The following is a 24,983-nucleotide window of genomic DNA, read 5'->3' on the forward strand; positions in this document are numbered from 1 at the left end:
TCAGTAGGAAATTAAATTGTCATAATAGGATAGTGTTAAAGAAACAGTATCTCTTACCTATGCCTACATATGTTGTATGAAATCACAAAGCAGTCATTTGTCATTCTGTTATCTATAACATATTCCACTCCATACACGGAATAAAGTCATGTAGCTTATTTAGTACAAGATACCAACTCTGTTAACTTTAAAGTCCTACCCCACTCATTAGCGAAGGAGTGCTAGAACAGCACCTCAGTGACAGTGTTAGTACAGAACACAGTTAAAGTAACTCTCTCTACTAAGATTCAGTTTTATAAATTTATAGATTAAATCATTTAAGATTTAAGTGATTGTATAGTACAAAGTATCGCTTGTAAACTAAACATGAGTTCCCCATTTTCCGGCTTAATCAGAAGTTTGGGAAGCATATTATATAGGAATATATGCTGGTCAGGAAAGTCAAATGCATTATTAGCTACACCTTGACACAACAGGAAATGGCAACCACAAATACAAAGTACAACCAAAAGGGAGAGATATGTGGGGGGTTTTTTACCACAGCTTGTGTTGTAGAAATAATGTAAAATGTTCAGATCCCAATCCAGTTTTATAAACTAAGCATATCTAAAGTGAATTGCCCATGGCATTGTGTATTACATCATACAGAAATAATCACAGTGGAGATATTTAAGATCTTTAGATGTGTCAGTCCAGATTTTCATATACAATGGTTGCTGATAATTATTGAATAATAATCACCATCTGAAGTGTTTTCTTGTTAGGAAGATGGAGGTAGTCGAACTACTTGCATAATAGAAATGGGTGATAAATATATCTTTTAGTGATTATTACTGTACTTACTGAATAATATTTTTTTCTGCCAAATCAATGAAGAACTTTGCCTAAGTTGGAGATGCAGTAAACTAACTAAAGTACACTTAACTAAGTAACTACAGTCTTCCAAGTCTTAGCATGAAGCATGAGCATAAATGGAGACAAAAATCTCTTGGTGTTTCACAAACAGGTCCGTCATCATTAATAGACAGATAATCCTCCATTTCCAGGAAGGTAGAAAAAAACAAGCAGGTCTTAAGAGACTTTTCCCCAGTATTGAGATACTGAGATAGACATTCGAGGATGTGAAATGAGACATTCACTTGGCCAAAATTAATTCCCCCCAAATTATCAGAAATTTCACGTGTATAAACAATTCACTGTTTTTCTTTAGAGATCTGTAAATAAATCAGAGAACATATGAGCAATGTCAGAACATTTTCTGCTCAACTTCAGGGAGATGTGATTCCAAAGAACTGGTAATCGATTTAAAACATAGTCTGGCATTCACAAATTGCCAGGAAAAATAATGCCATACTCTGTCCTGCACAAGTTGGTATATCTTAATTAAAAAAATCTTGTCTGTGTACCTCAAATTAATGAACTTGCTGTGTACAAAATTGTCATTAAATGTATCTATAACTTTTTCTGAAGTATAATTTTGCTAAAGAAACAAACCCATTTAAAGTCAAAACTCACAAAATGAGAGACAATGATGTGAGAGCTTTTCTTGTTTCATAATTCAGGTGTTTGGTTAATGACATTTTCCTACTGAAGAAATAAGGAGAATTAAATTGGGACTGGATTTGAAAGGGGTTTAGAATAAAATTTTGTTTCAAAAGCCTGTGTTCCTGTACTTGTCTTCTAAATAACTAAAGCATCCACTGAAAATGTGGAAGAGCATCAAGGACTTTTAGCTTAAGACATCTGTTAGTCAATCAGTTTTTCTCTCCCAGGTAAATAACAGCCTCATTTTTTTTTTTTTTTTTTTGTGTTTTTTTTTTTTTTGTTTTTGGTTTTTTTTTTTTTGTTTTTTGTGTTTTTGGTTGGGTTTTTTTGTTTGTTTTTTTTTTTTTAAGAAGGAAAAAAGTTTATTTCTATGTTAGAAACACCTCTTGAGAGAGCAAAGTCATCACTACAATTGCATTTAACCTTTACTACTTGAATCCAGGGAAAATAATCACAATTCAGAGTTAATTAAAAATACACAATGCTGCAGAAAATTGAAAACTGTTTGAAAATAAAGAGAAAAAGTTTTATTTGGAGAGTAAAGCTCCAGGTGCAGCTGTTTCTCAGACAAATAGAAATTTTTTTAAATACCTGCTGTAATAATCATAGTAATAGTTATTATTCTGTAATTTCTCAAATTTTCCAGCCTTTTGAATACTACGGTATAACCCTACTGTTAAAATTACATCTGTTGATAAACTAGATGTTCCATAGATTGGCCTGAAATGTAAGTTGACATTTTGCAAATCTAATAGGTTTTTTTCCTAAGATTAAAATATGTGCATGTATATGCCCGGATAAAGATATATAGTTTGTGTATGTCCACCCTAAAACGTAACCATTAAGTCTAATGTAAACCCCATGGCAAGACTTAAATAACTGATTTGATATCTCTTAAGAGATTTAAAATGTATTAATAGAATTATCTATTTGTCCATTTGAGGAGGCTTCTGATTCTTTTATAACATTGTTACTTTAGCATACATTGCTTATAATAACAGACAGAAGAGCTACAGCCAACGGGCTTAGTCAGAATTGGGATCTCAAAAATGCTGTTCACTAAAGAAACTAGAGACAGTGCCTGTCAAAGGAATTTGTAACTGTGTACTGTGTGCATTGTATCAAAGCGCAGCTTACTCATAGGACTCTAATGAGTAAGTAAACACTGAGGGTCAGTTCAGAGGGCTGCAACATCCCTGCTCCCCTACAGGGAAAATAAGGGTTGAATTAAATCCTCTGTTAGTAGTACTGCCACAGGTAGGAATGTATTTTATTCTTTAGACATGTAAGCTGTTCTGGAAAACCACTTCCCAGCTTATTGTCACAGAGGTCTTCTATTGATCAGAGCAAAACAACACTGTGATTGATCCTTCTTGTCTGTAGTATTTCTAATATGCTCATAAACGAAAAGTCTAGGTACCATTTATGTGGAAGTTAATGGGACAGTATGCTTGAGCCTGGGATACTCAATATATGTACAGTTTTATAGAGCAGAGTCCAGCTGCTTTACGTCCACTGGTTTTACTGCAAAGTATCAGCAGACTACTTAAATAGTGTTGCACATAAAAATACTGCTTGATAAACTTATCACAATATATACACATCTCCATTGAATCATGCCGATTATGTTTTTCCATTCTGGCCCTAGGAGTATAGTAGCTGTCCTATTTATCTCCTCAGTGTTCAATGCCATCTTCGGTTATTTCAAGTCTCACCTCCTTTTCTATCAGGCTGTGTTCCAGGTCCTATATTTATGCTTCCCCTTGAGCTTCACAACAACACTGGGGAGGCCTTTATTCCTCTTAAGCATTTTGCTTTCCTGTTGACACATGTTCTATACATACATGCAATCTTTTCTCTAGATAAAATCAGTCTTTGCCTGACAGAGCTTACCACATTAACATGTTACTTAACAAGAAGTGAAAGTTTAGCAAGGAAACGAGGACAAAAAATACAATAGTAAAACTGGCGCTTGCCAAGACAGCAGCATAAAGTTTGTATGCTATGTAGTCAGCACCTGTAGTCAGCATCAAAGCAACTGTTTTACTCTTGTACACTCAGAGGAACCTTAGTTCTCCAAAACTGATGTGCGTATATACTTCTCTGTCTTTCTGCTACCATGGACCATTTTACTAGGGGAGTCATGAACTTCCCAATAAATCTGTTGACGTCAAATGTTGCTAGAAGATGGGACAAACCATCTCCATCAGCAATGTAAGGCTGATCCCTTTCTCAGAACCTTCGCTGTTTGTGATACCTTGGGCAACGAGGTTAAGAAAGTGAATTTCACATTGAAAAGCCATCTTCATGTTAAGTGAAGGGAAGGAATACAGGAAAAAAGGAATAAAAATTAGGTAATATTTGCCACCGTTAATGATGAAGAGGACACAGAAAATTAAGTGGTTATGCAAGTAGCATTATCTAGAGTTGTTTCTGAAGAAATGATAATGTATTTTTCTTTATGTTGAGGTGCTCCACTTGTTGGACAGGTGTATTCTGCTCACGCATCTACCTGCCTTAATACACACTTGAAACATGAAAAAGCAACATCTAATACAAACCATAGGTACAGCACAGCTTTGATTTGAATATGAAGTAGCAAGGCAGCCATAACTTCCCATAAACTATGCAAAATTACATACAGCTTCAGGCACTAACAATTAGCCAGTGAATGAAAGGCCCTTTAGTTTCTTTCACTCTATTCCTCAGAAGTCCACCCTTGCAAACACTTGCAGCAAAGAGAGTGTAGAAAATGAAGCTAAAGGAGGGAAAGACAAACTGTGCAGAGAAAAAGAATGAAGTCAACATGGAGGATAATTGTCTGCAATTTTACCGTAAGTTAATGGGTTTTATTGAATGGAGCACTCCCTGTAATTTGAGGTCTGTTATTCCATCCATATACCAACTCTTGAAGAAGTTACAGAAATGACAGGAAATATAGTTCTACTCAATTCTCCCCTGAAGCAAACTCTTTCACTTTTAGAAGATAAATCTAGATGTGAAAAAACACTTCTCTGAAGCACTAGTTTCATTTCTTCATTTATTTCACTATGTTGTTTTTTTTTCCTCCCCAGTAAAATCAAATGTGTTCCAAAATAAAATTAAATAAAACTCGAACACTGTCACAATCTGGACACCAAATATTCCTGTTACCCAAGAATAAACTCTAGGAATTGGAAAACAATCTAAGATTTTCCCTGCAGCATCAAGTCAATTTGCAGAGACACGCAGCTGCATTTTGCAGCACTGATGAACCTTTCAGGGAAAGTAACGTAAATGGTTTTGGTATGTTTGTTTTTCTGGTAAAATACAAACAGCAGCCCATTCACCAAGCACAAACTGTGATTCTCATGAGAGAGGGCTGTCCCAGTCCAAAACAGATTGTGGGGGTGGACAGACAGAAGAACATCTAATGTGAAGAATTCTCTCTCAAGGAGCGATGGGCAATGCCTAGATGTGAATATGCTATTACTAAAATGGCTGGAAGAAATGTCAACTGTAGAACTGACTAACATTGGGTCAGAAAACAATCCTTTTATGGTACCTTCACTGTTTGGAAAACAGTATTTGAAATTTAGAATAAAATCAAAATATGTATACTTTATCAGCAATGAATCTCCAGCAGACTTCCAAACAGCGTAAGCAATGTTCCTGTGAATGTTCAGTTAAAGCGCTGAATCTGAATTTCAGTTTGACTGCCTTCACGCCACTCATCTCAATTTTTAATACACCTGTAGTTAAGAAGTCAGTTAAGAGGAATTCTAAAGCACTAGTGAATGTAAAAAAAAAAAAAAAAAAAAAAAAAAAAAAAAAAATATATATATATATATATATATATATATATATAAAAAATCTGGAAAGTGAATCTTCAGTTACCAGCTTTGGTTCTGAAAGAACAGTCATTCATTTGATGTACAGAAACTTACTTATTGACCCTACAGGAGCAACCCAGTCTACGTACAACAAATTTTGAGCAGATACTCTTTGCTCATAATCAGCTATATGGATAGACATAATCTGCATATTAATTATTATTCAGAAGTAACTTTTAAAAATGTAAATTCAAATATAAATACAAATCCACCTGTAAGGAATAAAACATTGATTACTTATCTTTAATAATTCACTAGGGGGTTTTTTGTTAGTCATTACCTACATTTTTCCTAGACTTTAATCAGATGCCATACCTGTGACAAAGGGATTCATAGCAAAATGCTGCTGTAGTGGCTTCTTTCAAACTCACCTAATTATTAGTTTCAAACTTCTTCCCTTTCTGAAGTCTCAAGGAAGTCTCTCTTCATCTCCCACAGGCTCAGCTGAAGAGTGTGACAGAGCTATACTGCTAGAAAGGAGAAGACAGACGAAAAACTAAGTTGGAATTGCAACAGAGCTCCAACACACAACAGATGTGTTCAAAGCAGACATTTTATAAGTAAATGCAAGTCACTGTTCTAATACAATCACTTCAACATTAAACAGCACTGTTTAATCAGAGCATTAATGACATTTGTGACCCTTCAGATTCTGCAGTAACTTCTACTTCTGGATTGCCCTTCATGTTAAAGATTTCTTTTAATGACAGTTAAATATAACAAATATTTAGTAAGAATAGAGAAGCAATGTGTAAAAGCAAAGCACACTATAAAGATTCCACAGCAGATTTTTTTTCCCCACTAAGAGAATATCAAGATAAAAATAATATCTGTTCTATGTTCTACCAGACAATCTATTATAATGTGATTTACACCAGTGGAGCTGCAACATCAAAGTCCCCTTCTCTACTTCTTCATTATGTAGTGACTGTGTCCATTAATTAATAGATTTGGATTTGGGCTTAAGAAACATCAGTTTATACAAATTTTGAAGGCCAAGATATTGTTTGGAAAAAGGATTCTCTCACATTAATATATTTATACAACAGAGATTAACTAAGCTGCAACATACTGAAATATGAATAAAGGTAGTTATTAACAGTCTAGGAACTGTCGATCAGGCTACTTTGCAATTCCCTTCTATACAGAAAAAAAACCTTTGTTTAAATTTTGCATTATTATATACAATTTTTTTTTTGCCTATGCATTAGAATATTTTTTATGCTGTGAAAAACACATTCAGAGCAGCTGCAAAACATTGCAAAGAATTATTGTCTTAAAGCTGGCCAACCATTTCAAGAAGACCAATCATTCACTGTTTCATTTAACAACCAGCATAGCTAAGCATCAGGAAAAAAACAACTCGGCACCCCATTTTGGTGAAAAAAATAGTATAGAGATTCATCTACACCAGAAAGCATACAGACTGATAGGGAAAATGAATTCAGTAAACAGAATGTGGGAACTGTCTGTACTGGTCATCTTAACTTAGATAAGCTTATTTGTCAGGCAAAAAAAATAATGAAGCTTTCACCAAGATGTCAAGTTGTAACATGTGCTCTACTGCTAACAATTGAAATACCTCAGGTGTATGGACCGCCTTTTCCTCCCCTTATTTTCAGTCAGTCCCACAATATAAAATATTGCCTGCTTGTTTTGCCAGATGATACTCCTCTTCTTGCCATTGAACAGCAATTAAATTTCATTCAGAGAAATAACATCTGGGTGGATGCCCAAAAGAGATTGCTTCTTCTGGATACTCTTTCATAAAACAATATTAAAAAAGCGATGGGTCTTTTATCAAGACCGTTCCCTACTGAGACTGTAGGACAGACCTTTAGACGATACCGGAGATGCTAAAAGAAAACAAAGACTGAAAGATACTTGCACCACAGTTGCCTTTAGCAACCTAATCCTGACTCCTGCTAACAAATTAACAAATTTTAAAATTATTTTTTAGGCCAAATTCCGTAAGTCTGAAGTGATTATTTATGATTTTTTTTGTTTCAAACCTCCAAACACCTCCATTTAACCACCACCCCCCAATCAATTTTTCCACTCAGGTCTATTTCCAATGCAATTTTCTAGAGGTCAGTTTAGACATATATAGAATATATATCATTTTAACCTGAGCAACAATCTATAAGACATGAAACTGCTAGTGGAGCTAGTAATTTCTCTCTACAATTGACCTTTCAGTCCTCCATCTATTTCATATTTCTGTTTAATCACATAGCCAGGGTTATTCTCCCTCAGCTGCTCTCTACGTAGTTTACAGTTTTTATCCATTTTTTACCATAGTTCTTTTCAAATCAAGTCTGATAAAGTTCACTTTTATAAAAATACTCTTGCATTTTTCATCAGATTTAAAAATTACAAGATCTCACCATGTTCAGAAGTGGTAGATTCTTTGTTATACTTTAGTTAGTTTTCAGTTAATTGGACTAGTTAGAATTTTGGGAACAACAGAGGAATGGAAGGAATTCAAGTGATTGCTGCTGAGTTGGCCAGTATTTCTCCATAAAAACAATAAATGACTGGTAGTTTTAGTATGAACATTTAAGAAGTAATTTAAAATAAAATTTGATGTATTTTTTCTTGTGGTATGAGAAAATAATTTTGAACGTATTAGAAAATATTATCATTGGTTACATGGGAGGAAATACAATCCAAACATAGCCTAATTCCACTACAAGGTTGACCAATATTGTCTTTTTATCCTCCATCGGAAATGCTATGTTTAAAGGGTTGTGCTCAAAAATAGAAGATTGGAACTTAAAGAACTTAGAACAACATAGGTTATAAATTTGCCAAGTATGGACTACCACTGATTAAAGTGGTAGCTTACACCAAACATGACACTGTATAATCACAGGTGCAATTATAGAATTTTTCTTAGATATAATTACACACCTCAATTTCACCACTTGCCCTCAGTCAGGAAGTAAAACACCTTTTACGAAAGTAGAGGATCAAATTTAACTTCACTGACTGTGCAGAGATGAAAGTAATTTTTAGAGAAGTAATCAAGAAAGACGATAGCTGTTTGCCTCCAGGTTTTCCTTAGTCTTCTACCAGCATGACCATTTCTCCTGTGTAATTTGTACCTTGGTATCAGAATGTATTAATGGTTGTACCCCTACTTGTCTAGAATATGTTCCTTGTGCCAATATCCTCATTTTGAAATAGGCATATTTATTATTAACTTATTTTTATTATACTAAGGCTGTCTTATAGCCAATAGACTTACATATACATATTGGAAGTTAACTGATCATATTCAGCACCCTGGGTGATGTAAAAGATATCCTCTATATGCATTTAAAGGCCAAATACAATATTTTTTTTAAGTTTAATAATACTTTATTAAAAAAAAAAAAATCCATAAGTTATCAGAAAGCATTTCTGTTGGGTACTATAGGTTCTTTTTCCAGGAAAAGCCACATTTTCATTGAAACAAAACAATAAAAAAATTAACCCAGAAATACAAATTGTTGAAAACATCTTGGAAATTATGATAAGCAGTTATTCTCTACAGAAAATACTTATTTTCACATTAAGTGTTTTTTATCCAAAGCTCAAGTATCTTTCAAAACAAGGCAGAGGACAATTTGGCCAGCACTAGTGAGGATGCTTTTTTATAGGCACAAATGTAGGTTCACAGCAGTGAGAGAAAAAATGGCCTTATGTCCACAAGTAACTCAAAGGAGGAGTTCTCAGGAACTGTCAGGTGTATTCGCCCACGCTTTGTCAGTCCACAGTCTAGAAAACTATCCGAACTAAAGCCCACAGTGTGAACAATTCCCCTTTTAACTTCCTAGCTTTAAACTAGTAATTCTTCATTCACAACTTTCACAGTTTACTAGGTAAGGTGTATTATTTTTACATTAACTTCCTTGGTTTTCCAATATATATTGTAAAGCAGTTTGATTAACATTTTTGAAGAGGAAAATCTGAATTTTGCAGAGTTATTGTTCTGGAAACCTTGAGGTTTCTTGGAGTATGTTTTGCTTCCTTTCCTGCAAGGAAGGACTAGGTTGCTGTGGCAACTAAACTACAGGATGACTACAGAGCTGTGTTTGCTGACACTGCTGCAGGATTACTGTCCTCCTTGAAGGAAGAGTGCCATATATTACATTTCTGTTATTTAAAAGAGGGTTCTTTTTGACTCTGCAGTTGAGTCATCATCTTGCTTCTATTTACATCTTCTTAAAGATCTGAAAATGTCTCAGGAGCCAGCTGTCATTATAACACCCTGGCAGTGCGGTCAATTAGATGCTTGTTCCGGACTAAGTGGGACTGTAAAATTAAAGTAAATGAGGTCTTATCCTAGGAGAAAGGCTTGCTGTATAGTCCCTATCTGATGAAACTGGCTTCATACTTTTATTTTTATTTTATTGTACTTCTGCAGGTCTTAGTTTAAAGCACAAAGTGGGGTCATAGGTTGGACACTCAATAGTCTTACAAATATTATAGCACAAAGGAAATCATGCAGAAATTTCAGTAGCCTTAACAAGTCTGCTACCTGGTGGGTCACCTGATAAATCAAACATTAAACAGAGGTACAAACCCACAAAAATCCCATTTAGCATTACCCACTGTATTCTTCAGGAAGGACTAGCAATTCAAACCGTTCCTACAGACAAAACAGACCAAGAGAGTCAAAGTGAAAATGATTCATAGATTAGCATCTGCTCTTCTGAAAACTTCCAGTTATAGGCATGACATGAAAAAGTGTGCATCAGTTATTTCAGATGGGAGACCTCCCAAGCTGCCTCTAGGCATGACTCAGGCTGGGCACTACTAACCTTCAGACACTGATCATAAGCCAAAGAGAAGATTGAAGATTTACAAAATCTTTAATACCTACTACATCAGCAGCTTTTTAGTTATAGTGCATAAGAGAGATAAATAGGAAGAGTCTCACATAAGTTTTTGAAGAAAACTTGGCTTGACACTGGGCTGATGACCTGCACCTTCTTGTGAAGCCAACATTCAGGAGGTGCAAGTTAGGCACTTGGTATCCAGGCAGTTTGATAATTGACATCCAGTAATGAATTCCCCAAGCAGAGCAAGTTTCAGACTAACTGGCTGTTCAATCATATATGTGCTTGATAAAGCACACAGAAATGCAAGAACTAAAGAAAGATGGAAAATACCCTCCAGTTTAGGATGACCGTTTAGCTTTCTTGTGCTATATCAGGAAAGGAAGTTCACTTTTGTTTCTGTTTCCAGGTTTCTCTTTAACAGCTCTCAAAGTCCTTACTTCATCATATTACCTTCTTTCTATATACACTGCCCAGCAACATATCACATATTAATATGAAGCTTCAGGGCAAAATCCTAACCTCTCTGAAGTTAATAAGTGTTTTATCATTCAGCCTCCTAGGGCCATAATTTAATTGCTGGAAAAGGTAAGACCGGTCTAGAGAATATGCAGGTACCATCACTGTAACTAATGTACTCTCCAAGGTAAACAAAATCCTGAAAATAACTTATTATTAACACTATTAACCTAACATTCCTTTAGCTCAGAAAAGGGCTTGTCTTCATTAAGACTGCATCCAAATATCACTTATCAAATTGGCAGATCTCATTAGTTAGATTTCGCCTTTAAAATCTAATCAGTATCTGAGTCCCAAATCATTTTTATGCTCCTTCCTCATTACAAAAACTGCTATTTTCAACTTAATCAGTTTTACTACTAAGTTATATTTCATTAGACACAAAAAAGCTGTGAGAGTGGGGTAGTCTATTAAAGAAAAAATTAAACCTAGGGCTCAAGTTTCTGAGAAATAAAGCGCTCTACAGGACTAAGAGAAGAGACTGAAGGGAAACATCATCCTAACAGAAATTCAGGAATTTAGGGGAGAAAACCACAGACCCAAAAAACTTTCAAGATCTTTTTGGAGGTGACAGCCATTGCAGACAGCAGTGAGCAAAATCCCATGGTCTCATGTTGCAAGTTAGGAGGTTGCTGAGCCAACATGAAATTCCCCTGAAAACCCAAAGAAACAATTTTTGTGGGACCTTATAGAAGAGATATGTAACTGCATTACAAAGCAAATCTCTATTACTGTGTTTTGGTGTTCCTCTGATTGTATGATAAATACCAAAAGCTCACCACAATATTTCTGTTTCAAAGTAAAATGAAATTGATTTAACTTTAGTTCAGGTTTAAGTCACGGTTCAGATCAATTCACCTTGTGTAAGAGAAATGAAAGCAAACCAGGGAGATGATCAATGCAAAAACTGAAAACTCTCAATGGTACCATGGAGAAGACATTATTCAAATTCAAGTCTGTCTGAGCTAAGGGTGATACTAGGTCCATCAAGCTCAAGGTCAAGATTTTGGATAATAACAACAATAATGAGAGATGCCAAAAGCTCAAGCTGCAACTTCTTAAAGAGACTAATTTTCAAAAAGCACCAAGGGTTAGGTAAAAAAAAAAACAGGGTTCTAGAAATTGCTTTCACTTCACCACCCACAGATTGAAGCACTTTACATCAGTTCTTTTACTTGAACTATGGTTTATGTGTGCAGCTGTCTGAGCTGGACAGCCTGTAGCACAGTGTTAGGAACACTGCATTTAATCTGAACATCAAAACTCAGGTCCTGCATTCTAATATGTTAAGCAGAAAGTCATATACCCTTAAATCTAAACTAGAACTAAGGCTGAGCCCTAACGCACCATCCATCCATACTGAGTAATATATTTTCCTCAATATCACTGTATGGAAACCAATTCCAAAAGGTAAAAGAAACTAGCCCACACTACTGCTGGAATATAGGTGAAAATGTACACAATATAATATTTAGATATGCAAGAGAGACTGCTGCTCAGAAAAAATTTACAGCGCAAATGTTTGTATGAATCAGTGTGATGGCTGCTGTCAGCTACAAATATCATCTGCATATTACACACCTACCACATGCAAAATATTCCTGCAATGATCTTATTAAGGAGGCTGTGCCATACATCAAAATAATGTTATACCTACAGTAGCCCCTAGGTACTAAAATATGCCCTTCCTGCTTATTTTGTACACAGTGAAAAATGACACACTTGTGGGTAAACTTGCTCATTAATTCTGACAGATAATTCAGAATACATGCTTGATACCACAACTTACGTATCTGAAAGCTGTAGAAATAGAACTGTTTTAAATGTTCGTCAAAAAGAAAGAAAGAGGGGAGAGGAACAGAGATGACAATTATTTGAGCTGAATTTTAGATGGGTAATAATTAACTTGATGGTGGTAGAAAAATCTCACAAGCTTTCTTGAGTAGTACCTTAAAATATCTGTGTCCGAAACATAAGAAAAACTATTGAAACAATTACTTTTGAGTTTCCTTCTTCCATTCTTTGTGGGAGAACCAACTTTGCTTAATTACTTTAATATCTAAAAAGCTAAAGAATCTGCACATAAACATGCAGGAATTGAGGACTAACTTGTACTTGTTCACAGCCTTGAACAATGAATCTGCATTCATTATGATGGGATGAAACTAAAGAGAGGAATTCCAAAAAGTTTCATCTCAAAGACACAATTAATCCCAGAGCTGCCTTATATGGCTGAGATCAACCCTGCTTCAGTACCTTCATGCAACACAGATATTCCTTTCCATTTATACCTAAGGTCCTATGCACAGCACAGGGCATGGCTTAATTTCTCACAGGGTAGAGCATAGCTTTTGAATATCAACATATTAGCTTTGAATATCAACCAGCTGTGAGAGCAGTTTAGGCAGGACTGCCTCTTCATTCCTTACTCAGAATAAAAACCAAACAAGTCAGAGCCTGAAAGGAGAAAGAAGAAGCCCCCATCCCACCATGGATAGGCAATACAGGTCCCAGAAGAGATGACAGCAGCAACTGAACACAAAACAAAACAAAGAAAGAACAAACAGGAGATGAGTTTTAACTTGTATGTGAGAAACCAGCTGTGATTTGACCAAATCCTGTGATCAGACAGAATCAAAGCATTTCTTAGAACAGCTTTGTGTCAAGAGCTGAACCTGCCTTTCAGGAACCAAGTGGATTCATCTCCTCCACTTTTCTTTTGCTGTATACAAGCTATGCATAATCCTCCCTATTCCATATTTTTTTAAGCAGTACCTATTACACTGTTCAAAGGTCAGGCCAACACATATGGCATGCAATTCAGAACAGCAAAGCATGAAAACATTTGTCATTAATTATTATATCTCCCAAGTAAAAGGTAAACATAAATCATTACCTACAAAGAATATTTCATTTTCTACAAAATGAAGTGGCAGTGGATGGAACTACCAAGGAGTTGTAGCCAGAACAATAATTTGAAAATTTATATCCACGGTTGGTACTCCAGCCAGCAAACAATGGATACTATTACTGCTACCGTTAATGTGCCTGCATGCCTCATTCCTGTAGCAGCAGGACAAGTGCATTCTCCTTAAGGTGGCTTGAGCAATTGGTCTGTATTTTAACAGGGAGAACCATATGTAATGAAAGCAGATCTTTCAAGAGATAAGACATACTTTCAACTTGTTCTTGCTGCCAGAGTAGTAATGGCAGTGAAATGGAAAAAAAAAAAACCACCAAATACACACCTACTATAAACAGATGGCTAATAAAAATTTGGGGAGCTCTTTCAATACAGAAATTGAGTACTCTATAAAAACACCTACATAACAAATGCTTGGACATGTTGTCTCCTTTTATAGACTACTTAAAGATGTGCCCTTTAGATCAACAGCTGAACTGTTTGTTCTGTTATTGTTGAATAGAAACAGAAGTTTCAGAATGCATGTATATTTAACCTTTATAATAGAATGTATCATATGGACTCATGCAACACCAGCAGTAGGTATTAACCACCAATGTGACATATCCAAACATGGTAATGACTGTTTATGTTACAGATCACAGCTCTCTGGTCTACCATTTTTATCTGAAGTGTAGTCTTGATGAAATTAGGAGGCTACAATATACAGTGAAAATGCATCTTGGTCCACTGAGGTTTACTCATGCCTGCAAACATGTTCTCTGTTTTGCACTTCTGTTTGAAGGCAAGAACAAATATTTCCATTTGCTCAAAAATGTTGACAGGTGAATCAGTGTTTCAACATTAAAGTAGGTCAGCCCATGCTGCATTATTCAGTGTAGCAGCATGACACTTCTAAATGATGAAATATTGTCTAATATAAATTTGAAGTGATACAAACATATATCTGCTTTCTGCAGAAGAAAAGCTGCTTTAATTTGAAATTGTCCCTCCTCCATCTGTAAGAAAAATGTGAAACATTACAAATCAATTCTTTTTGCCTGCCTATCCTCTTCATCGCAGTCAATAACTGGGCAAGCACATGAAATAAGGACAAGTGCATGTCTGTTCCCTGGCAGCACAAGTGACAGCAGATATAAAGGGGCACCATCAGCTTCAAACATAGTCAAGCGAAAGTAAAAAGAAGAAAAAAAGCTACTTCAGGTGCTACGAACTTCCTGGAGTCTCCCCTATCAATTTATGGAGGCGTGACCAAACCATTTCCCGTTTCTTAGAATGTTTTCTCTCCCCTGTGTTTAAAAACTCATGCCCCTAAGGAAAATACAGTCTCGTTGTTCTACATTATCTGTACACAGAAATACTTGTCAGCGAGAAAAGTAAACAAGGCAAAGTCGGCACCTCTCACCTGCCTCATTTGCAACAATCCTGTGTAGCACTTTTACTAACAGGAAGGTGGATACTTTTACAAGACTTTTATCAAACAAATACTTGTCCCTGAAAACAATAAAGAGAAATCGAAATTGCGTTTCTGCCAAGAAATTAATGATGTGATTTGCACCAAAAAATACCATTATATTCACTTCTTAGAATATGTTATCCTGTCTCAGATTGGTAACACCATATATCTACTGTGAAGTTTTCATCCAAGGAAAGAAAATAATTTTTTAAGATTGCAGACACACACCTCAAGCACTTAGCTCAAGTAGTAAGGTGTGTGTTCTTTTCAACAAGAAGAGACAAATTATTTTTAAATAAAAGTGAACAAATTCAATATTAAAATACAGTGCTGTAATTTTCAAAAAATAAAACAAAACCAAGCCACCTCTGGTGTCCTATGTGTAATCTAAGTAATTTCTAAGCAATTATTTATGAATTAGGTCATTGAACACAACGTCAAGCATTAATGTATGGAGTAACCAGCTTGAAATGTCATTTTTTGTCATTGTGGAGAATAGGCTTCACGACTTTAAGTATATTCATTCATCTTTATGTGCAAGCAATCTGGTTATTCAGCAAAGACTACAGGTACGTTTAAAGCTAAATATAACTGAAGATAACCTTGCAGATGGAACAGCCCATAATCATAGTTGCAGTGGATGTGATGGGAAAAACCCCCTACAATCTCTTAAAGCAGTATTAGCAGAGGAAACTTACATGGATTTATCCAAGAGCAGAGAAAGAAAAGTGAAATCTCTGATGATATTATGTATCATATAACATTACCTCCCCATAAGCAGCATGTTCCTGTGTGGTGGTTCTATTTGTCTCTGACCCTTAAGAGAAATGATAGAATAGATTCAGCCCTTCTCTGCCACACTTCACAAAACCCCCCAAAACATCAAATGGATCAGAACAGGCTGGAAAGAGGGAAGGCTGAGCCTTTAAATGTAAAACAATGGTCATAGAAGCCCACACTTAAATGAACTGATTTCTCTGTTAACAACGGGGAAAAAAAAAAAAAAAGGAACTGATTACAATAAGGTCTTTTTCTATTTTTAGAATGTTTCAGATTAACAAGAAAAACCTCAAAAACCCTTCAAACATGCTTAAGATACAGTTTCAACACTTCTGATCTAGCTATGTGTACACAGAAGAGCTTCACTTTGATGCTTTCTGTGGGAAAGGAAAAAAGCAAAAAGGCGGTGACTATTCTTGGCAGCACTAAATTTTTGGCCAAATGCGTGGGCAGGAGGCTTGGTTCTGGCTACTGACACTAGTTTTCCAACTCAGAGAAATTTAGGGGAAGAAGGAGTCTAGCTGAAGCAATAGTGAATAAAATCACTGATATTATTTCTCCCAGTCTTTTCCCAAATCACAGATCCTGTCCCTTCCAAATGCTCATTTCAGAACATGCCAAATAACCCAAAGCACAATATTACAGCATGTGTGCTCCCACATGCTGTTGACAACACACTGGTAAACACAATAGCCAGCTATTCTAATGGCATGAATTTCTATGGGTCTGTCTTCTTGAACATGAACTCCTACATAAAGCTTAGTAGTAAAGCTGTAGAATAAAATCTCCTAAAATTTCAGATATATATGAAACAAGCCTGTGCATCCTGTCATTCTATGCATTTACTGCCAACCAACACTAATATCAAATATTTTGCTACATTAAATCACCAAGATAGATTAACTCTGATCACATTTAAGGGGAGATCTGATCAGATCACACTGAGATCATTCTTTTAAACTTTCTGACCAACCCCATCTTAATAGATATAACATATGCACAGGCTCCACTGCTCTATCTGTTCCCGTCACTGTATTTCCCAAAGAATTTCTCTCATTAATTTTTTTTTTAGCAGTCTCTTGTTTCTCTCTTTAAGTAACTTAACAACATTAATTTAGAGAATGTTGTCTATGACCATGATGTTGTCCCACAGCACTGGAGTGAAATCATTTAAAATCTCCCTGACAGCTCTCACTTCCATCCAGGCCATTCTAATTATGTTGCAGGGACAGATTTCTTCAATATTTACAAATTGGCATAGACTTTCATCGGAAAGCATGGATGAACAGGTTCAGAAGAAGTTTTTCCAAGCAGGAGTTGGCAGTGCCTGCACTGGAAGATAATGATAACATTTGTTTGAGGTTTTTTTGCTTAGGTTTTGCTAGTCTTTCCCCCTGCCCCCTTTCCTTCACTAATGGCAGTGGAACGTATGGCACAGTACAATCACCTCCTTGCTGAAAGGAAACTTATGATACAGTGACACATCAGTTACTAATTTTAATTCAGTTGGGTTTATTATGTCTTGAGAACACACACAAAAAAAAGATTGTTTTTCCTATTAAAGTGTGATTCTCCATAGAAAACTGACTAAACAGTGACACCATGGGGTGCCTTGCCTATTCATGCTAATTAATTTTCACCTAAAATTACATAGCATGTTAAGCATTTCAAATGCTACCCCTGTGTAATCAATCAGGGAAAAAAAGTGCTTTTTTCACCTGCCACATGACTAAGCACTAAAGATTATTTAATAACTAGAGTATAATTGTGATGCCAGTCAAATAACACAGCCCATTTGCTTTTCCACAAGCGTAATGGACTCTCAATGGCAAGACAATAAACAACTGCCTGTAGTGAATCTAGATCCCAGGGTTTATCTAAGAACTAAGGAGATGGGAGCCAGAGCCCTGGGTTAGGTATCTGAGAACAAAGAATGCCCAGGGTAGTGCCAATTGAGCAGCTACCCTATTACAGCATCATGTGCTTCAATTGTAGCCTGCTTTAAGCAGAAGTGCTTTACCTTCTGTCAGTAATTATTCAAATGTGTTTGTGACTGTGGCCGTTGCTGCAGCCTCTCTGTATTATCTGGCTGGCACAAAGCAGAATACTAAACTGGCGTCCAGGCCTATTTTCATTGGATGATGGATAGCCAGTCTAGCAGCTCCTATGCTACCCTGATTTAGGAGATACAGCTATGAAATTAGGAAACCATGTCTGGCCAGATGCCAGTCACTATGACAGACTGGTACCTCTCACGTTAGTGTTGCTCAATATGAATGACAGCTCTGACCTCCTCTGTTTGCAAACTGTTCTTCACGTAAGCTTTGTAATTGCCCTGTTTTTCACTATTGTTACTGATACCAACCTCTAAATAGGAACTTTTCTTTCAAGAGTTCAGCTCACTTCTCAGAGTTATAACCTTTGATCATACCATTACTGGTGCTGGTTGAAGAGTACAAGTGTGGCTGAAATGAAGACAAAATCCTACTGTAGAAAGTCCCACTCCCCAGGCTGAAAGCTGGTCCTGTTTTAGGCACATGTGCAGCAAACCAGCACTCTGGAGACCATCAAGCCATCAGCTTTGACATGCTCAGTTTCATACTACCATCATTACAAATGGGATAGCTCCCTTCAGAAGGATTAAACAGAAGCATATAGTGTATACACCAGGCAATGACACCTTTATAATGACTTAATATTTGTGCTGAGGTATCAGTGGAGCCCTGTACTGAGGAACTCCAAAGCTCACATTCTTACATTTTCCAGAGATATGGTATAAAAACTGCTCTACTGCTTTCTCAGCCAATACTTCCCAAAACAGCAAAATAATGGTGAATGCAAATTAAGCTGAGGAAGCTGAAATGGATCTAACTTCAGAGACAGCAAAGTTGGAAAGTGATCATTAAAATGCTGGTGACAGACACGCAAACAGAGATACATTTGTTTTCCTGTAGATTTTCTTTTTTAAGCACAGATTATTTGCATTTATTTTCACTTTCAGGGGAAAAAATCATCAAGCCAGAAATGCAGTTTTAAAAGACATGAAAAAATACTTCTGGAGATAGAGACAGAAATATAGATTAAGTTCTATACTTTGAAGCAGTTTTGATAGCCACATTTATGTCCAAACCATTCATTTAAAGGTCTGTTATAATTACAGCTTTGCCTGTAAGCTTGATGATGTCTCTGATAGAATTTATGAGTCCAGAACCAAATTAATATTTATTTTCATTTTAATGCTATGGATGAATCCCAGATCGAGACTTAGGGCCACATTCTACTTGGCATTGTACAGACTAACATGACCTAAACATTCTTACTAATACACATCTAAGCATGCTTAAAACAATAAGATCAGTAAGAGATAATGTCAAACACAAAACAAAAACAGCAAACATTTTTTGTTTAGTTTGGGTATTTTGGGGTTTTGTTTTGTTTGGTTTTGGGGTGTTTTGGGGGGGTGTGTGTGGTTGGTTTTGTTTTGGTTTTTTTTTTTTCAGTATAGCAAACTGTTCCTCTCACTGTTCCTGGTCAGTATTTTTTCCATTTCAGTGGAATTTCAGTTCTCATTTGCTTAGGTGATCAAAATGAGGTAGTTTTGCACAGATTCAACATCCTTCAGAGACACTTCAAGTAAGTCTTATCCAGTTGTGCCTTTAACAAGCTGGACAACTTTCTCCAAGCAATTTCAATTCAGTCAATACTTAAAGTGTGCTCCACACGTCTGACCTTGCCCTGCTGAAGTAACTGGGAAGTCTGGTACTGAATTCGCTGCACCTCAGATTGCATAGGCTGTTCTAGAGGTCAAGAAAGCTAAAGCTAAACCTTGGATCACTAAAATCAAATAAACTTGGGAAACTATCAGGTCCAGTTGAGCACTTCAAATCTGTACTCTACCTCTCATGATAAGAAAAATTATCCCTGCTCTGACTACACATCAAGAAGGATGAATGCCAGCTTTGTTTGCAACCAAGCCATTTCAATTGCAGCAGTTAAAATGTCAGAACAGTAAAATACATTCATAAATGCCATCAATGAACACACCCAACATTGAAAGAAACCACAACACTGCAGTACCTTCCAGATTTCCATGAATTTAAAATATATTCCCTTGTAGCTAGTTGCTTTGACAATCTAAACCTGTGAGAGCCAAATATGAGATATCTCAGATCAGCTCCTCGAAACCAGACACGTTCAGGAGGTCCCAAGCTGCGTATCCCCAGAAAGGGAGATACTCCAGATAACTTTTTAAACTGTATGTCACTGTGCTTTAGATGAGGAACAGAAAGAGAAATTACTATTGCAGAAAGTTGTGTTAACTCTTTTATAAATGAGGTTCATTCAAGTGGGATGAAAAAAACATTATCTACCCTAAGGAAATCAATTTAGCACACTAGTCTTGTTCTGTCCAGAAGAACCCACTTGTTTTGGGTGAACAATGCCATGAGTTACTATTTGTTTTCTAAAACAATCCTTAACTGTGTTATTCTGAAACCTGCGTCTCTTCATATTTCTCAGGGTGACACAGTACTGTGAGAGACATCATGTCCGACTACATCAGTCAGACTGCATTAAGCTGTGTCAGTAATGACTGCCAATGTGACTGATGTAACGGGGTGTGACACACCATCACACTGTTTCCTCGTCTGTGAAATATAAGATGGATTTGGGGGTAAGGAGAAGGGGAAAAAGAAAAATCACAAAAAAAATCATACCAGAAGAAAATGAATTTAAAGAAACCTGTTCCTGTGCTCCCTTTCAAAATCAAAATTGATTGAAAATCTTTTACGTTAGGGGCTAAAGTAACAGTAGTGAGGTATAAGATATCTCCGCAGTCAGCTGTGCACATATCGAGCACATCTCTTTAAAGAAAGGGTATGAAAACTGCAGGCTGGAGCCTTAAGAGTTTTGCACATAAGGAAGTACTTATTATTCAAAAACCCGTGTGGTCACCCCTTTGACACTTCTACAAGAATGTTCTCTTCTTTCATAATTGTGTATATGTGACCAAAGCAGGCAAAACAGAGCAGTCTGACACTTGAACACTTCTGGAAAACCGTAAAAATTTGGTGGACCTTAAAGGCTTCTGGTTATTGTTTTATAATGAAGTGTTTTAATATTATTAGCATGCCAGTCACTGACAAATTTCGAAGAACTCTTCCTGTGGCCATCTGATTCTTTTGGCACTGGCTCAGGATCATCAAAGGCATTTACGTCCCTTGGTGACTGACAGGGGATTAGGATCTGAGGTGCCCAGGCTGCAGAGCAGGGGCCAGGAAAGCTTGCAGTAACAGACCTGCTAAAAGCCTCAACCTTTCAGTACTCATGTAGGCTCACAGACAAGATTTAAGCTATCTTCAGCAATGCCAATATTAGAGAAGCCAGCATACTACTTGCCATGGATGCATCCTCCCTAACCCTTGAAAAACTAGGCAGTCATGAGAACCCAAAACAATTCAAAGCCTGGAAAGCAGCTAGACCAGTAACACTTTCATACGGCACACAGCAGAAAAAACCAGCCTCTTTTAAAGCAGACCACTTTCTAAAGTCCCACATGAAACTAAGGCGCAAACATTACTATCCTTTGAGTAGTAACAAGCATAGAAGGACCATTTATCTTTTTAATTTCCTACTATATCTTATCTTTCTCATAGCCAGTGGGAAAATTCTCACAGCCAAATCCTCAAAAAAGCTAGCTGCGTATGACCTGCCACACTGCTATTTCCAATATAAAGCACTCGAATTGGCAGAGTCCCATCTTGATCAACAAGATGAAATGGTGGCTCTTCATCATCCATCTTTACCTCTCTGCTAAAATTATATACAAGATATGTTAAAGTCTTTTGTAGCACCACACTATAAACTGGAGTTACCAAACATTTTGTATAGGCTGACACCCACCATAAGAATTAACTAGTGCCATACTTTTGTCTTAAAAGAAATCACACCTAAACAAATGGCTATGCTAAATACAAGCTTACAGTAGTGAGGGTTCAGAGGAAGAGAGTAGCCTTTTGGTAGGCAGCAGCTGAGATAAGAACCCTAAGTATTACATATTATTATGTGTTGATTATACATAGATTTAGCTTTGCCTTCTAACTTTTGGGTTTTTTTCTTTTAAGTGATAAAACCTAGCAAGGCACCTCTGGGTTTCTGGGTTTGATACTGCCCAGTGCATGGCAAGCAGAGTGCAGCACTGGCAGGTAAATTAACTCCTATTAATTAAATTCATTACAAGCAGCAGGAATTACACCGTGTCATTCTGGGGAAATGCAGTCTTTTTGTTTTTTCTCCAGTTGCCTCAACAATTCAGAACATTGTGACCTCCCAGAACAATACAATGGAGGAAATATGCCTTGCAGGGGCTGGAGGAAGACAAAGTCACACATGCAGCAAGCACACACACATAGAGAAATGCATGACATGTTCAAAGCAAACATATTGATCCCTTGTAACCAATCCTACAGTGTGTTCTCTGCTCAGTCTTAGTTTTATGTAATGGCCCAACTGCAGGGGTACATACCCCTGCCAGTAAACCCATAAGCTCATATGGCAGTGTGATTTGCAGGGATGGGGAAATGCTCTTTTGAGTTAAACAGATCTTTGCTCTATTTACAGCAAAACAGCTGCCAAGATTTTTGACCTGTATACAAACGACTGTGTGCAGGTCATGCATGCAGCCAGTTTGTGGTTTAACAGGAACTTAACCATACATAAGCAACAGACACAAAACCCTTTTCAGTTAGCTTGTTGCAGAAATAGACTGAAATATGTTTTTATATATGCACAAAAATGAATCATTTGAAAAATATATTTACATTAAAGCATTCACTTTTTAAGAATATTTTCTGCATTTACACACACAGAAACATCTATTGCAGACTACACACACAGCGGTATTTAAGTACCTTGACCACTCTGAGCATTCACCTCAAAGACTATATATGACAAGAAGAAAAATAATTGGCTTGGTAATGTTTAGTCACACAGGTCTATTCGAAGGTCCATCCCTGTCCTTAAACTCCATTTCTAAATGCAACCAAGTGTTCTGATAAAAATCAGCCCTCAATGTGAAATAGGAAGTGAATGCCTTTTTGCTTCATTTCAGCCTTATCTCTGAAGGTCATCTCTCCCCTCAGCACATTCTGCTTACAACAAAAAAGAGACTATATTTTCCATGATGTTGCCTCAGTAAATTGCGTGAGCCTAATTTGTGTGTCCATTCCACAGAAAAAGTTTTCCGAAGCCTAGAGCTCTGTACAACAGAGAATGTATAAATTAATTGTCTTCAAAAGGAAATTATGCGAATATTGAAACTGGGAACTCTGTAGGCAAACTTTAGCATTAAAGAGCTGAACAGAAAGCAGAGCGTAAACCTACAGGTGGAAATGTAACTTGCTACAAATGATTTTGTATCTCATGCAGACTTGTTGCATTTGCCTCTTCCAACTTACACTCGGTTGAATAGAAATGGAATTACAAGATATTGCTTGCTGGATTTGTGGCAAGGAAGAAATTAGTGATATTTCTAACTTTAATGGATCAAACTTTAATTCTAATTTCCAATTCCACTTTCCAATTTTACAACAACCATGGAGAAACAGAGTTTTTACATCTGTTTGAATATCTAGTTCCAGTGACACTCATCAAACACCATTTCTAGGACATTGCAATCCTTGCTGCTATCAAGAGCTTTTTCCTGTCCAGAACTGTCACAAGGTTATACAAAAGTGTCATGTAGCAACACATTAGACAGTGATATGGTCATGAAGTCAAGAATTTATTTGCTCTATCTTCTTATCCAGCATCATTCAGGAATCAGCCTATGTTAGCCATGTTTTCAAAATATTTCTCAGGAATTTAGAAAGAAAGAGTAAAGCTACAAAGGAGTGAAGAAAAATAATTTCCTTCAGACAAATGCAATAGAGTCATGTTCTCTTCTAGGGCCACGAGCAAACTGATAGTTTACTTTGGTATCCTTTGTTCAATCACCAATGAAAGTCTGAAACAAGTTACTGAATAATGGAACACCTTTTTCTAGGGAAACTAATCTGTAATCAAGACATCATGTATCTTCAAGGTAAGCCAGGGTGAAGCTGAGTAAACAGAGTTCTTTGGTCTTGTTCACCCTATGGCACCCCATTCCTTCATCCAAAGGCATCTCACTGGGTTGCACACAGAGGTTGCTGTATCGATACATATACATGCTACCAAACATAATACACCAATTCTTGGAGCAAGAGAAGGAAGACATAAGACTGTGATTCACAGTCTCCTTTCTGGTGATGTGTTAGCTGAGCCAGTCATGTTTTGTTCCAGGTACTCTCCATTTCCAAACACTGAAGTAGATTTGAAACACTTCCAACAGCAGTCAAGTAAGATATGCTGAGGAGACATTTCTATGAGCTTCCCTAATTTGCTATGACCTAGAGTGTTCTTGACCACATGTGGAGCATAAAAGTTATCAACCTTGTCTAGAGCATATGATGATCTAAAGAGAGATTTAAACATGTTAAACGGCAGACCAGAACTTACTCCCTAAAAAGACACATACTCAAAAACAAATTCCTTGCCACTAATGTATATCCTATATAATGAAATTGTGAGAAGCTAACCAGCTCGATGACACCTTGATGTCCAACTACAAGCAGTGAATTCCAACACAGCTGAGATGTCTGCCTGGAAGCTATCTTCTAACCCAGATGACAGCAACAGAAAAAATATGTTCAAGAGCTTGGCATCTGAGTCTTGCAGCTGTCAGAGCACAGAGGGGCCACAGGTGCTACTTCCAACCATGAAATCCACTGGGGAGGGAGAAGGCAAATGAGAGTACAAATGCCACCAGCAAAACAGGGAGTGTAGCAGACATAAAAACCCTTTAGCTGCCAACACAGCGACATAGATGTCTTCTGACTGTATTTGCATTGTGAAATGGCAATCAAATTGGTAATGTGAATCTGTTGAGCCTGTGCCTTTAATGCAGCATGTCAGCACCTGCCAAAGAGTCTTAAAAATAAGAGCAGATATATATATAAAAATATATATATATAAATATATACACA

General features: G+C 36.7%; 1 protein-coding gene across 9 annotated transcripts in view; it reads right to left on the reverse strand.

The window, feature by feature from the left end:
• The window catches only part of TENM1 (teneurin transmembrane protein 1), a 1,007,752-nt gene that overhangs the window by 707,386 nt on the left and 275,383 nt on the right, over positions 1-24,983 (reverse strand). For all 9 annotated transcript variants that reach the window (XM_030497214.1, XM_030497216.1, XM_030497220.1 and 6 more), the window contains exon 2: positions 5,789-5,887. The gene's annotated coding sequence lies outside the window, so the exon portion shown is untranslated. The remainder of the gene's footprint in view (positions 1-5,788; positions 5,888-24,983) is intronic.

This window comes from Strigops habroptila, chromosome 9 (assembly GCF_004027225.2).
Source record: "Strigops habroptila isolate Jane chromosome 9, bStrHab1.2.pri, whole genome shotgun sequence".
Taxonomy (NCBI): domain Eukaryota; kingdom Metazoa; phylum Chordata; class Aves; order Psittaciformes; family Psittacidae; genus Strigops; species Strigops habroptila.